The following is a 15,839-nucleotide window of genomic DNA, read 5'->3' on the forward strand; positions in this document are numbered from 1 at the left end:
TTCAGTGCCTCTATCAGCCAGCTAAGAAGCACAGAGTTGAAGGCCTTGTGGTAATTGATGTAAGCCATGTACAGGTTGTGGCACTTCTTGTAGGCTTGCTCTATAACTGTAGCATCTATGGTTAATTGTTCCTTGCATCCTTTACTCATCTGCTTACATCATTTCTGCTGTTCAGCCATTATGTTCCGGCTCTCAAAGTGGACTGATATCTTCTTGGTTATGCAGATGGTCAGGATCTTGTATGTCATTTGGAGACAGGTGATTGGCCTGTATTTTGCCATTTCTTGTATCTTGGTCTTTAGGCTTCAGAAATGTGATTCTTTGTGTGAGAAAATTAGTGATTCCTAGAAAAGCAGTTCAGGTGAACTGCTCTGCTAGGTGCCTGTGTGTGCAAGTCAGCTTCATGTACCAGTGGTTGGGGCCATTATCTATTCCTGGAGTTTGCCAGTTGTGGGAGCTTTGGACCGACTGTTTTACTTCTGCCCAAAATTCTCACTTTCTCATCTCTTGTAAGCCTGTGGTTTTCTTCCATTCTAGTTCTGTCCAGGGGGCTTGGCTGTTGTGTCTTACTTCACTGTGCCATATTTATATCAGCATAGTCTCCTGCTGAGTGTGAGGAGGTTCTGCTTAAGTGCAACCAAGTATTCTCCTATTCTCTGATTTTTGGTGTTGTGTTTGCTGTCTCTATTGAGGATGCCCTTCACTTTTCCAATCAATTTCTTACTCCTATTATCCTGTTGGTACCGGGTCGACTGGCCTAGATTGACTCTTAATTCTTCTATCTTCTGCTGAAGTCTTCCTTCCCATGCTGTCGGTTCCTTCTTTTTTCAGTTCTTCTGCTACTAGTCTCTCTTTTTCTTCCATTAATCCTAGTTGCTGCTATGGCAGCACATTATAGTTGATATAGATGAACAGTGCACTGTTCATTTTGCTTGAGTCAGTTTGGTGTGACATAAGCACTGCGAAAGCAAAAATAAGAGTAGGAGTGTGTTATAGGCCTAATGACTCGAATGAGTACAATGAACAATTGTACAGAGAAACAGAGTGGGCTAGTAAATCAGAATGTCTTATAATGGGGGATTTTAACTTCCCAGATATTGACTGGAACTTGTGGGTTGGTCACTCACACACTAGTCAGACTTGTGGATTTATCGGATGATTGTTTTCTGCAGCAGGATGTTCGAGAGGCAACCAGAGAGAGTAATACTCTTGATCTGGTTATCAGCAGTGATCATTTGTGTATTAAGAATTTGCAGATAAAGGAACCACTAAGTGGCAGTGATCACAGTGTACTGATGTGGGATTTACTTAAAGATTTAATTACCATCAGGGGTAAAGGAAAGGGTTTTTGCTTCCGTAAAGGTGAGTACAGTGGTCTCAAAAAGTTTTTAAATTCTGTACAGTGAGATCAACTGACGATGTTACCAACAGTAAATTCTAAGTGGGAAGCATTCAAGGAATTAATAGTGGATGCTACGAAAAGTTTCATACCTATTAAGAAATATTGTTCAAGGTTTAGGCCTAAATGGTTATCTAATGAACTAATGAGACTCGTAACAGGGAAGAAAAATGCATGGGATGCATATAAATTATCAAGCGACTCAGAAGCCTATGGCAGATATAAGCTAGTCTGTAATCTGGTCACAAAGGAGGTTAGGCAGGCGAAGGCAGATTACAAGAAATCTTTGGCAAAAGATGCTAAGAAAAACAGCAAGGATTTCTTTACTTATATAAACTTTAAAAGGAAGGGGTTAATCTGATTGGTCCACTTGACATCGATGGTTCGACTGTTGATGATCCTGCTCAGATAGCAAACAAACTGAATGAGTATTTTGCATCTACATTCACACATGAGGAATTATTAAGGTTTGAAAACGGAAGAAGGTTATCAAATTGTAGCAGGATACTTAATGATTTTGTAATAACTGAGAGCAAAGTAGAGGAGAAATTGTTGAAATTAAACATAAGAAAAGCACCTGGGGTGGATAGGATCTATCCAGTTATATTAAAGGAGGCGGCAAACAACTAAGCAAACCCTTAGCCATAATTATGAGAGCATCCTTGGACTCAGGGGAGGATTCCACGGACTGGAGATGTGCAAATGTATCCCCAATTCACAAAGGGGGATCGAAGGGTGACACGAGTAATTTAGTTTAACTTATGTTCTGGGTAAAATAATGGAGTCACTGATTAAAGATGCATTGCAGGATCATCTAGACAAGACTGCAGCAATAATTCAGACACAGCATGGGTTTGTTAAGGGAAAGTCTTGTCTGACAAATTTGATAGGATATTATGATGTGGTTACAAAGGAACTGGAGGCAAAAAATAATTTTGATATCATATATTTGGATTTCAGGAAAGCTTTTGACACTGTTGCACATGAAAGACTATTGTACAAATTGGAGCAGAATGGTATTAAGGGTCAGTTGCTACAATGGATAAAAGGATGGTTAAGTGGGAGAAGACAGAGGGTGGTAATCAATGGGTGCTGCTCTTCGTGGACTAATGATATTAGTGGAGTCCCACAGGGTTCGGTGTTGGGTCCACTGTTGTTTTGTATATTTATCAATGATATTGATGGTATATCAGGCTTAATGTCGAAGTTTGCAGATGATACAAAGGTTGGCAGGGTTGTTAATGACAGTAATGGCAGTGTACTACTGCAACAGGATCTAGATAATTTGGGAACATGGGCTAAGAAGTGGCAACTGAAGTTTAACCTTGACAAATGCAAAGTACTGCATATGGGTAGAAGTAACCCCAGAGAAACGTACCGACTGTGTGGTACTACACCTAAGGTGGTAGAAAATGAAAAAGACCTGGGAGTAATTGTGCAGTCAGATATGAAGTTTTCTGAGCAATGCAGACAGGCTGCCAGGGCAGGTCATGGGTTTTGTCAATGATATATAGGAATTTTGCTAGCAGAGAAAAGGAGGTGATTGTCCCTCTGTATAAGGCAATGGTCACGCCACGCCTTGAGTACTGCATACAGGTCTGGAGGCCTCATTTTAGGAAGGATGTAGATTTGCTTGAGCATGTACAGAGAAGGGCAACAAGATTGGTGAGTGGAATGAAGGGATCCTCTTACCAAGAGAGGCTTAAGTTCTGCAAATTGCAGTGGCTGGAGACTAGGCACCTGCGCGGTGATCTGATTGAGGTGTATAAGGCCTTGAATGGGTTGAGCATGCTGAATTCTGATGGGATCCTTCCACTTGTTCAGATTACGAACCTAAGGGGGCATAAATTCAAATTAAGAAAGGACAGATGTAGAATAGATGTGCGGAAATTTGCCTTTAGCCAGTGGGTGGTTAATTGCTGGAACAAACTTCCATCTGTCGTTGTGGAAGTTGACAGGTTGAATAAATTTAAGGAGGAACTGGACAGGCATTTGGAGGGAATGGTGTGATTTTTTTTTTTTTTTTTTTTGGCTGATGCTGCATAAGCTCATACACTTGCTTTCTTGCATCACATACCACTACTACTATGATACTCCTGTGGTGTGGATGGCCTCCAGTGTTGCACCAGTGTTGCTGATGTAATGTGGTATTATTTGAGAAGAGGTGGTCTGCGACTCTCCACAGGATTCTATTAGGCCTCTGCTTCGGTATCACATGGGTTTTTGTGGTGTCCATTCCTTTGAATTCTGTTAGGGCCTTCTTCCACTCATCTTCTATTCTGGATATCATAACCTTGTCTCTTTCCACTTCAGCTGGTCTGGGTTGTATTTCTTCTTGCTCCACCTCCTCCTCTGGTTGTGTTGTGTATATTTACTGTTATTTGTAGTTCTGGCTCACTCAGGTCCTGTTTGATTTTTTCCAAAACTGCAGGAGCTTTCAGGTTCTTCATGAAGATGGTCCTTCTCTGGTCCACTATTTGCTGTTCGGTGACCCGAATATCCGGGAATCATTCCAACCACTTGGTATGTAGTCTCGACCTGTACATTGTCACATCATTATCTCTAGCTTGGTTATTTCGTAGTATGCTCACATGATGTACGTATTTATTTCGATGCTCCACTTTGTGCGTTGGCATTTTCTTCCTTCCTGGGTGGTCACTAGTGCAGGTGCATAGGAAGCACTTCCATTTGGTGGGGCTGGATGGTCTTGCCTTCTCTTGTGGTAGCCATACGAGGGATATTGCCACTTGCTCAACTGTCTTCCTTGGGAGACAGTCTCCAACTTTTCAAACCGACCCATCCACCTAAGACCTGAATGCGAGTGACTTTATCCTGCACCACACTCTATGCAGTATGATTATTATTTCTCAACATCATCCATCTATGGAGGTGGACCTGTTTAGCTTCGGCTTACGTCCAGTGATAGTATTAGTTCTTGGAAGTGGCACCAGATGGTGACATGATCTGCCTTAGCTGTCACTCCGACCTTTGGGAAGTTAGGTCCACTGGAGCAACTTTCGCAATGTTTATTTTAATGTTTATTTATAATTTTTTTTTTCATTTTTATCATTATTAATATTCTAATTTCTATTATTATTATTTCTAATTATTATTGTTATTATTATTCATATTGCACAAGGAAGCCTGAGGCTTTTGCTGTACCAGCCAAAAAAAAAAATGAGTTACCCTGAGAGAGAGAGAGAGAGAGAGAGAGAGAGAGAGAGACATGAGTCAGAAGTAGAAGGAAATCAACAAGAAAGAAAAGAATGATGATATCCAAGCCCCTACTCACCAGATGTGAGCACTTAAATCCAACAAACACAGACTATCCAAAAATTGTCTATTATAGTTGAAGCACTGGATATTATCCCTTTTGCACTGTAATCGTACTGGAGAGATGAATGGGTATTGCCTTGTTTGTTGTTTGGTTTTTAGGTGCATTAGCAACTAAGGCCATATTGCTCCGGGATATGCGGTGGTCATTCCCTGACCTTTCTGCATCCTCTGTATTTTGTGGTGACGGGCTCGAAGCCCTGTCTAATCAAGAAGCATGTGCTATGCACTGCTGCTCCTTTCCACCTGGCTACGGAGGCACCAATGGGTATTGCCGTGTTAGTCATATTGGAGAAATGAATGGCCAATATGGCAGGTGTACAGAAAAGAAATGTTCTTAGTTTGAAGAGTGCACATATGCAACTTTCCTTTTGTTGAAGAGGTAGTTTTATGTTACCAGTTTACTAAACATATAAATCATGAACTGTTACTACTTGCTTATTATATTAACCAGAAACAAAAAAATAAACATTACATTTCAATTGTTATTAAATCCAGGTAGAAATAAGTAAAGCACATTAAAAAATATTGATTTTATACTACCATCTGAGATGTGTTTCTATTTGTTTATTTTTATTAAATCACAGAAGATCTGTGAAATATGTGCTGCATTTAAATTCTTGTTAAAAATCCAGGAGGAAGTAGGAAAGTGTTACAAAAAGTTGAGTAAATATGTTTTGAGCTATGTGCAGTGAAGCAAAAGCAATTAATTTTGTATATTACGAGATGGCCTAATCCATCATACCACCCACCAGGTAAGATATATTTAAAGCACTACCTTGCACATGAATTATTTTTAAAATTTATAACTATAGCTCTAATTCCTAACATTTACAAGCACACATTCTAAAATATCTTTAAATAAAGTCAAATTACTTGAAGTAATAAAAACACGTATGAAACACTTATCCATTATATTACTAATTCAACTGTTACTGTTGAACTTATATTTTCGGCTTTATAATGTCAGTTAGTCACTCATGCAAATACATCATTTAATTTTCTTATTTAAAGATTAACTGATTAAATTCTGGTTATAAATTTATTCCTGGTAAAGACTTTTTGAATGATATATGATTTATCTTTGAAGATGCAAAACTCAAGGACAATACCATAAACAAACATACATTCAAGAACAGTTTTGATAATGTATAATAGATTAGTTAATTAGTAAAATTTACTAATTAACGTTGCATCCTCTCCTATAACATGATAATTAATTACTTTTCACTTCTACTAATTCCAGAAAAATTAACTTCATCAATTTAATATATAAAAATAGAATGTACCTGAGATACAAGGTACTGTATACATCATCTAAATAATTTTCTTCTGAGTACAAAGGATACACAAAGTTTTTTTTTTTTTTTTATTATTATTATTATTTAAAAGCAGTTTTTGACATTCTATAAAATATTGCTCATGTACAGGAAGAGGTTATTTGTAGCCCAAGAAAATCTGTGAAATGATTGTTCATCAACTGGGTTTAAAATGTACATCCACTTTACCCAATGTTCAACAAACCTTTAAACCATTTCCTTATCAAATACATACACAACAATTCCTTCATTTCCTTCAGGAAATGAGGAACCGCATTTGCCATATTTTAATGATCAGGCCATTTCTAATTACTATGCCAAATATTTTAATGAGTTCATTAGTACATTGAATATTTCAATGTTGATCTCATTTCTAACAGGTAACCTCACAGGGCTGGTGCTAGCATTTGTGGTGCCTGAGGCAAAACCTTGTAACAGTGCCTAATTCATATCATATCTTAACACACATATACACTAAGTGATCACTGAAGTATGACCACCCCTACGAAAACTGAATGCGACCCATTGACCACGCAAGAGACGAGAGTGCAGAGTTAGTCAACCTATGTAGCATAAATAAGGTGTTAGCGGTTCAGTAGGTAGTAAAATTCCAAGCGTGATGGGTAAAAGGAAGGATTTATCGGACTTGGATAAAGGATGGATTGTGGGTGCTCAACGAGCTGGTGCCTCGATTTCCCAAATGGCTGAACTGGTGGGGTGTTCGAGAGCCACTGTAGTTAAAGTGTACCAGGACTGGAGTCAAAATGGTCAAACAACAACCCTACGGCAAAACTGCAAAGGTTAGCGAAAGGTTGATGTTAGAGGTGAGTGCCGGGTCCAATGACTTGTACAGGCAAACAGGCACAGCACTGTTGAAGAGTTGACTATCTAATACAACATGGGCCAACCCGGAATAATATCTGGCACGACCATGCATCGCACACTTTCATGTATATGCTATACCAGCAGACGACCCCTACGGCATCCTCTCCTAACCAAGGTTCATCGGTGTAAAAGACACGCCTGGTACAAAGAGCATGCAAGTTGGACGTTAGAAGACTGGAACAAGGCATGCTGATCAGATGAGTCATTTTAGTTATTTACTCCACACCGTGGATGGTCGTGTATGGATTTGGCATCAACAACATGGGGCTTTTGATTCATCATGCATGGCATCAAAAGAGAAGGTCGGTGGAGGCGGTTGTATGGTGTGGGGCATGTTTCACTGGCAGGAACTTGGACCAACTGATGCTTGTGGAACAACATATCAGTGTCTCCACTATCGTCAACTGCTTGCTGACTGTGCACACCCTGGTATGCTACACTTTTTGCCGAATGCCAACGGTTTCTTCCAAGATGACAATGCACTGAGCCATCGGGCACTAGTTGTGCAGGGATGGTTTCGGGAACACAGGTCTGACTTCCAGCATATCAATTGGCCTCCGAACTCCCCCAATATCAATCCCATAGAGCACTTGTGGGACACTATGGAAAGGCATATCAGGCATCTGGATACACCAATCACCTCCATACGTGCATTGCAGACCGCATTACACATAGCTTGGTTGGCCATACCTCCCGAACGCTTCCGACATCTTGTTGAATCAATGCCACATTGGATAGCTGCTGTACTGAGTGCAAAAGGAGGACCTACAAAGTATTAGGTAGGTGGTCATAATTCAGTGATCACTCAGTGTATATGCAGTAGTACATCTAGCAGTGCCTATTTTAGATGGCACCAATGGCAAGTGCCTCACTTGCGCACCCCAGGTGCTGTCCCCGAGTAACCTGACAATATGGAATTGGATTAGCTTGGCACAATATTCACTGGACCTTTGCAGAGTTTGGGGGGGGGGGGAGACGCCAGGTGCTGCCAAACAAAAAACACTATTCAGTGCATCTGAATCCTCTTATTATTTCCAATAGTGATTCCTGAATGACAATGTCTGTAGAAATGATCCACGTGCTGTTGAAGAATTTAAGGGTGAAATCATAACTGCTGTAGAGAGCAACTGTGAAGAAACAGTAACAGCACATATCGTAAATAAACAATACAGTATTAAAAATAATAATAATAACTAACGAGTAAAATAAATTTTAAATAAACAGTGGTTACAAGTTTGCAAGCTTATAAAGCAACAACCAAAAAAAAAAAAAAACTGTCCACCTCATTTGTCCATCCCCTCTAATTCTCCCTTATATTTATTCAAACTACCCACTTCCACAGCACCAGATGGAAACTGATTCCAACAATCAATTGCCCTGTAGCTGAAAGTAAATTTTTGCATATCACTCCTACAACCATCCTTTATCAATTCAGATTTACACTGATGAGACAAAAAATTATGACCACCTATGATGTTGGTCCTCCACGTGCAGCCAAAACAGCTCATACCCGGCGAGGCATGAACACTACAAGATTTCTAAATGTGTCTTGTGGTATCTGGTACCAACATGTAACCAGCAGATTCTTTAACTTCTGTAAGGTTGAACACAGCAGATAGGAGTTGCTGTTGCAACACAAACCACAGATGCTCGATGGGATTGATGTCTGAGGAATTTGGAGGCCAGGGCAGGAAGTCTTGGAATAACTGGAAGTCTTCTTCATGTTCCGCGAACCAGTCTCGAACAATCCGGGCGGTGTGGCATGGCACATTATCCTGCAGAAAGCCGGCACCGCCAGAGGGGAAAGACCATTGGCATGAAAGGGTGTAACTGGTCAGCAATGATGTTTAGGTAGGTGGTAGACATCACATGGATGACTGGACCCAGGGTGTCCCAGCAGAACATTGCCCAAAGCATGACACTGCTGCCACCGGCTTGTTTTCGTCCCACGGTGCATCCAGGTGCCATCACTTCCCCAGGTGAACAACGCACCATGTACCCGGCCTTCCACGTGGTGCAACAGGAAACGTGATTCATCGGACCAGATGACCTTCTTCCAATCACTCAAGGTCCAGTTTCGATGCTCATGTGCCCATTGTAGGCACCGTCGCCGGTGAACGGTGGTTAGCATGGGCACTCTGAGCGGCCTGCGGCTATGCAGCCCCATTTTCAGCAGGGTTCAATGTACTGTGTGTTGTGACACATTACTCTCGTCACCAGCAAGTTGCACCCTTCTGTTGCCACATACCATCCAGGAGAGCCTTCGCTCACCTCGAGCATCAATGAGCCAGGTCGTCCAACACCTCACGAGTGATCCGTGGGTTTTCCCTCCTCGGACCACTTTCGGCAGGTACTAACCATTAATGACCATGAGCATCCCACCAGCCGTGCCGTTACGGATATGCTCTGACCAAATTGTAATGGTCAGTCATCTGGCCATTACAATTTGGCCTTTGTGAAACTTGCTTTTAAGTCCGCTGCCTTTCCCATCTGAAGAACAAGAGTAACACTGATTAACAGAGCTCAGTATCAGGTGTTATTTTTGCCATGTCCCGACCCATGCACATGCCGTAGTTCACCTGCAGTTGCTTCAATTCGCATAACGACTCTCTCAATGTTTTGGCTCATCGGTGTATATTTCCTTATGTGTTTCACCTGAAGAAGAGTTAGTTTTCCATCTGAATTTAATCTGCACAAACCATTTAAGGCCTTAAACACTGCTCAAATTTCCCTTATAGGCATCTAGTTTCCAGATGCTGAAATTTTCAAAACTGGAGTCTTTTGTGGTAAGAGTACCTGTTCTTAACTAATCTTGTTGCTCTTCTCTGCACCCATTCCTAGAAATCGATGTCCTTCCTAAAATAAGGCTTCCAGACCTGTACGCAGTACTCAAAAGGTGCAGCCTAACTACTGCCTTATACAATGGTGAAAAGCTGTCACATATAACATCACAATTACCACTAACTCAATACCAAAACTGAAATGTATTAAAAATTCCGATTATAAAGATTGTGTAAAATATTTTGTCACATATATTAACTTTGCTTCTAGCAGACATATTGGTGTATTCTTTATACCAGAGGTTCTCAAACTTTCCGAGCTCATGCTTCCCTTGACCTGTAAAATTTTCCCGGCACCTTCTTTGAAGTAAAATATTTATAATTGTGCAAGTTCTTATTTTTAATATGTTAATACAATAATTATTGTGTTGATGTTTTTATCTTCGTCAAAAATACCCTAAATATTTTCTATAATTATTTACATTAATAATACAGATCAGATAGTAGTAGATATCCAATAGTAAAAAAAAAAATCATTCTTAATACATTTTTAATATTTGTCATGGAAATCTTACCTAAACTTAGGGGCTCACATCTGGTGAGTATGGGCTTGGCACACCCAGGGTCCTGAGCTGGATATCATCATTCTCTTTCTTGGTGATTCCCTTCTACTTTTGACTCTCTCTCTCTCTCAGGAATTTTTTTTTTTTTTTTTTGGCTGGTGCAGCATAAGCCTCAGGCTTCCTTGCACTACGTAGCTAATAATAATAACATTATCTGCGATGCCCCTGGTAAATTATGGCACCTCCCCAGGGCATCGCGACACACAGTGTTGGAACTGCTGCTTTATACCAAAAGAAGAAAAACTTAAAATATCTGTTATAATTACATCAGTGTGAATTTTACTATTCTACCAGTATGATATTCAGTTTTTGGTCTACACCTTAATTATTTTTTAATTAGAGCTTTAGCTGTAAAGAATTCTATATATCTGTGTTTGAATACCAAATGTGTTATGTACCCGTTATTGTGTTTTTTATGTATTTCTTGCCTTTTAACACAAAAAACCGAAATAGTGTATTACATACAATATACACAGATTTGTGTGTGTATGCAGGCACAAACATGCACACCAACAAGAGAATTAATGACAACTTGAATCTGAAATGGAACTCAAATCCCTTTTAAATATTTTACAGTTCATTTTACATATTATACTTAAAAAATTCATAACAATATCAATTATACAGATACACTTACCCCACAGAAGAAAGCTTGGAAGGCACTCATCTAGAAACAGATTAATAAGCATAGTGCGGGTCAAACACAATCCTCACTTTTGCTATATAACCAAGACATGTCCTCGAGAGATTTAAATAGGAATTACAGAGTGAATAATGTCAGTACTCTAAAAGAGAGAGAGACTGAGAAAGAGAAAAAAAAAAAAAAAAAAAATATATATATATATATATATAGTACTAGCATGTAGAATTGACACAGTAAGAATTACACTGATTAAATCATTTAAATGATTTAATGTTTTATTAAATCATTAAATTATTATATTAATTATCATTTATTAATATATTAATTATCAATTATTAATGATCAGACCTTTCTGGAACAGGACAAGATCTGGTAAAGGAGGATGTCTGTGTCTGCTAGATACAAAGAGTGTGTGAAGAAATTAGGTGTTAACTCAGTGTTCTGATGGGCATTTTGAGAGTTTAAAGAGGAGAGTACATGCCCTCGAAGGAATTAAAATGGGGACCTATCAAGCTCTCAGCTGCCCAACTCAACAACAGAACTCACTTTTGTGCATCAGGCAATATAGTGGCAATCTACAAGGAAGAATGTATTAGTCCCATAGGAGATAGTTACTGTTGGTGAACCTATTGTCAGTGAAACAGGAAATATATTGTGCAAAAGGGATAGGTGGAATAGGACCAGGGTACATCTGCTGGGGGAAAAAGTTGATGACATTGTATAGCAGATATCTTTTAAGGGCACAAAAGGTGATACTGTTATACACGTTGGCACTAATGACATTAAGAATAGGAGATCTGCAGACTTACTTAACAAGTACAGGTCAGTGTTGAAAACAAAGTCGTGAGTTAGCGTTAAATTTGAAAGTGTCTGCAATTCGGTGTCTGATAGTGGAAAATTATACACTGTCTGGCCACTTTATTAGGCCGACAGAGTGTTGAACTGCCACTGGCTTGAACCACTGCCCTCAACATGATGTGGCATAGAGTCAACAAGGTGACTGTAGAATACTGAACAATTCAGGTAATGAAAGTGTCCCTAATTCCTAGATTTACTTTATCAGAGGATTGTGCTGACAAACATGTATTTCCAGCTCATCCCAAAAATGCTCAATGGGATTGAGATCAATCCCTAGATCTGAGCATTTTTGGAGCCAGGCAACTGCTACTTTTTTTTTTCATACTTTTAACCTTGAGTCAGACATACAAAAATCTGAAATTCCTCTTTCCTCTATGTGGTGTGGATGTCACACCTCGACAACTGCTTATGTTGGTTCACACCTGAGTGGTTACATCCAGTATACTGGTTACCATATTTCAGGACTTACACATAGGAGGTACACCCAGAGCTGCTAACAGCCCCACCCATTGTGAAGGTGCAAAGAGAGGGTTTGATTGTTGCAGAACAACAAGTATTACCTGAATATTAGCTCCATCAGTGTTTAGACACCCAAGTAGAAAGCCCAGCTAGTCATACCTGAGAGATTGTCTGTGACAGCCTCAAGGACTAGCTTATAAAGTATCAGCAAAAAAAAATTTGCATATCACCTGCCCATCCCTCCAATAATTTGTCTAGTTCTTCTTCTTCCTTGAATTTATTCAAACTACCCAAGTGGAAGTTTGTTCGAACAATCACCCACTCAATCTGAATTAATGTCCCTTGTGTGTTGTTTTAGCAAAAGGAAGAATTCTATCAGCACTGAGCTTGCTCAATTCATTCAAAGCCTTAAACAACTCATCAGATCATCTTGCAGGTGCCTAGTCTCTAGAGACACTGACCACCCTTTTGTTCCACTCACCAATCTCATTGCCGTTCTCTGCACCCATTCAAGCAGATCAACGTCCTTCCTAAAATTAGGTCTCCAAACCTGTATGTAGTACTCAAGTTGCCACCTAACCACTGCCTTGTACAATGAAATAATCACCTCCTTATCCCTGATTGCAAAGTTCCTGTGTAATATTGACAAAACTTCATAAGCTGTACTGGCAGCCTGTCTGCATTGCTCAGAGAACTTAATATCTAACTACACAATTACTCACAGATCTTTTTTCATTTTTTTTTTTTGCACTCGAATAAGTCAAAGACTAAAAAAGCTTTGGACCTGATTCCTTTTGCCATAGGTTGTTTTATTTAGCAGTCAAGCTGAGAAAAAAAAAAAAAAATTCCAACCGATTTGCAAATCCTATGAACTGATTTAGCTCACACTGAAACTAACTTACTGTTTACTTTGAAAATAAGACAATTTCTTAGAGTCTTTACAAATCTGGTACCCCTTCTGATTGATCGTTGTGAGTAGCAGTGATTGACATGGCTAGCCCTCTATGGTTAGCCTTAATTACGTTGTTTATCCCTCCCTTACTGCTGCTACAGGGAACTCGTTTTCCGATTTTAAAACAGCAACAAGAGGGAGATAAACACCCTAAGAATAACCACAGCGGGTTAGGCATGTCAATCACGGCTACTCGAAACGATCAACTAGAATGGGTACCAGATTATAAAGACTAACCTTTCTTAGTTTTTCATCACAAGCAACAAATCTCAGAGTCAGACTTTCAACAAAGTTGCTGTTTTTGCTCATGGACAACTTTATGCAGCAGTTTCCAGGTCCACATAATTTTTGTGCAATAATTGTAATTTTTTTTAAAGGACAATGTAGTCATACATATAAAAAATTATCAAATTGCATTTTTACCCAAGTCCGTCCAAATGACACCTTAGCTAAAAGCAAAGGGAGTCAAAAAAAAGGTTTTTGTAATTACTTTGATATTAATCTTTTCTTGTCTGAAACAGTTTTGCCAAAATATTCGCCACAGCTATTCTAGTCTATAATAAATATGCTGCAGATTTTGGCTATGAAAAGTGGGTTCCTGTCAGTATCCTGCCTTTTGTTTATTTGGCAGGTTATTTTTATGGCATCTATTCTTGTTCTTATTGTTTAAATGATTTGCACATTTTTTATTCATGCAATTTTTCTCTGCTGGCTTCTACCCAGTTTTTCTAGATTGTTGTACCTATACAAGTCGTTTGTTTTTTGTCCATAATTCTTTTTGATTTACTAAATATTTCATACACTTTCTTATTTAATGCTGCTCTTCTTACCTTCACAAAATGAGCTCTGCATGTTTAAATTCTGTTAAGTCTGGTTCATTCTTTGATTTACTTGGTTTCTGAATGCTTTTTTGTTTTGCTATGACTTGTGGCTTCAGATCCTTGCTGAATCATGCTTTAGTGTTCTCATCTATATTAACTAGCCTTGCTGCCTCTTTTTCTATACTTTCTGCAAGGTTAGCATCTAGGATACTGACTGCTGCATCTAGGTCTTTAATAAGTATCTCACAATTGAAATTTTTAGGAGCTTTGTTACAACTTCTGGAGTTATAAACTTGTTTGAGAAAATTCTTTTAATATTTTGTTTCTGTTTCTGTCTATTTATTTTATTTTATGATTGTGTTGCCTTGGTCAAACAATAGTGGTATATGATAAAATCTGAAATGCACCGCAGTGACATGCAACAGCCTCTAAAAAGTTGCAAAACATTCAGATTTAGGATGTTACACTTTCCTTTTTAGACCACTACCTAGTGCTTCTTTAGACAACATACATGTTACAATCATTATACTGTTTTTTTTTTTTAATACAAACATTAGCCTCAAATTAGTGTTTCAAGCATTGGGACCCATAACAGACATAACAAAATTTTGTCCAGTGCCTGTATGGATATTTTGTCTCTAGGGTCAGCAATTTATAAACACACCTCTGCTGCTACATAGAACAAGAATACACACCTATAATGGAATACGGCATATCAGAACTATTATTCTCACATCTGTGGATGGTGCCCTGAAAACTTCTCTTTGGCTCTAAGAATTGTCTAAGACAAGAGTCTATTGCCATAGCTTAGATGGTCAATGCCAGATGCAGTACATGCACTGATGTCAGCTTCTATGTTCCTTGAGTGAACTGGGCTGCTATTTCCCCTATGATAGTATCTGTTGGCAGATATGAGAATACAGACATGAGGAATGCATTACAGTGTTAAAAACACTGCACTGCATTTTAACACTACTCTTTTTAACAATGCACTGCATTTTAACACTACATTACATTTTTAACACTGCACAGCTTCCTCAATAATGTTAAAAAGCAATTTATTTAAAATATAAGAAGAAATTTGTGTCTATAAATTAAAACCTAATTCTCACAGGAACAAAATTTTGTGTCATATTTCTCAAGCTATAAGAAAATTATAATATAAAGCAACAACAACAGAGATAATTTACTGTACAAGTAAATTATCTTCAATAAGAAATTCCATATAAAAAGAAAAGCTATTATGAAAGCTATTGAGCAACTAAGATGAGCAGTGGTTAAATCAACCGATAACTGAGATTCTGTCAGAAAAAGTACATTGGGTTTGGCAGACTGTAATGGAAGTGGTCATCATTGAGATTAGAACTGAGACCACGTACCTTTGTAAAATGAACTAGGAAGTGTTTAGGTGGTTTAGATATTTTTGCAGACAAGTTTGCTTTATTGCAAAACTAAATATAAATACATTTAAGTAATTAACTATTTAATAACTAGGTACTATTTAAAATAGCAATGTAAATAACTACTTAATAATCTCAACAACAGAATACCACAGAAAAAGTAAAAGAAGATAAAAAAAATAAAGAACTCAAGAAAGCAAAGGAAAAGTAGACTCGTTTTAGTAAGAAGTAATACAGGACCAAGTTTCAGATGGATTAAAGTTAACTAAGGTTTCTTTGCCCCAATGAAGAATTAAATAAATAAATAAATGTCTGTTTATAATCTGGCTGAGGTCAGAAGAGTTCACAACTTTATTGTAACTGTTGC

General features: G+C 38.5%; 1 protein-coding gene across 3 annotated transcripts in view; it reads right to left on the bottom strand.

The window, feature by feature from the left end:
- mri (BTB/POZ domain-containing protein mrityu) overlaps window positions 1-15,839 on the bottom strand; it is a 384,830-nt gene that overhangs the window by 349,332 nt on the left and 19,659 nt on the right. For all 3 annotated transcript variants that reach the window (XM_090381835.1, XM_090381837.1, XM_090381834.1), the window contains exon 2: window positions 10,977-11,140. The gene's annotated coding sequence lies outside the window, so the exon portion shown is untranslated. The remainder of the gene's footprint in view (window positions 1-10,976; window positions 11,141-15,839) is intronic.

The sequence above is a fragment of the Mastigoproctus giganteus genome, chromosome 9 (assembly GCF_048544385.1).
Source record: "Mastigoproctus giganteus isolate SK-2022 chromosome 9, ASM4854438v1, whole genome shotgun sequence".
NCBI lineage: Eukaryota > Metazoa > Arthropoda > Arachnida > Uropygi > Thelyphonidae > Mastigoproctus > Mastigoproctus giganteus.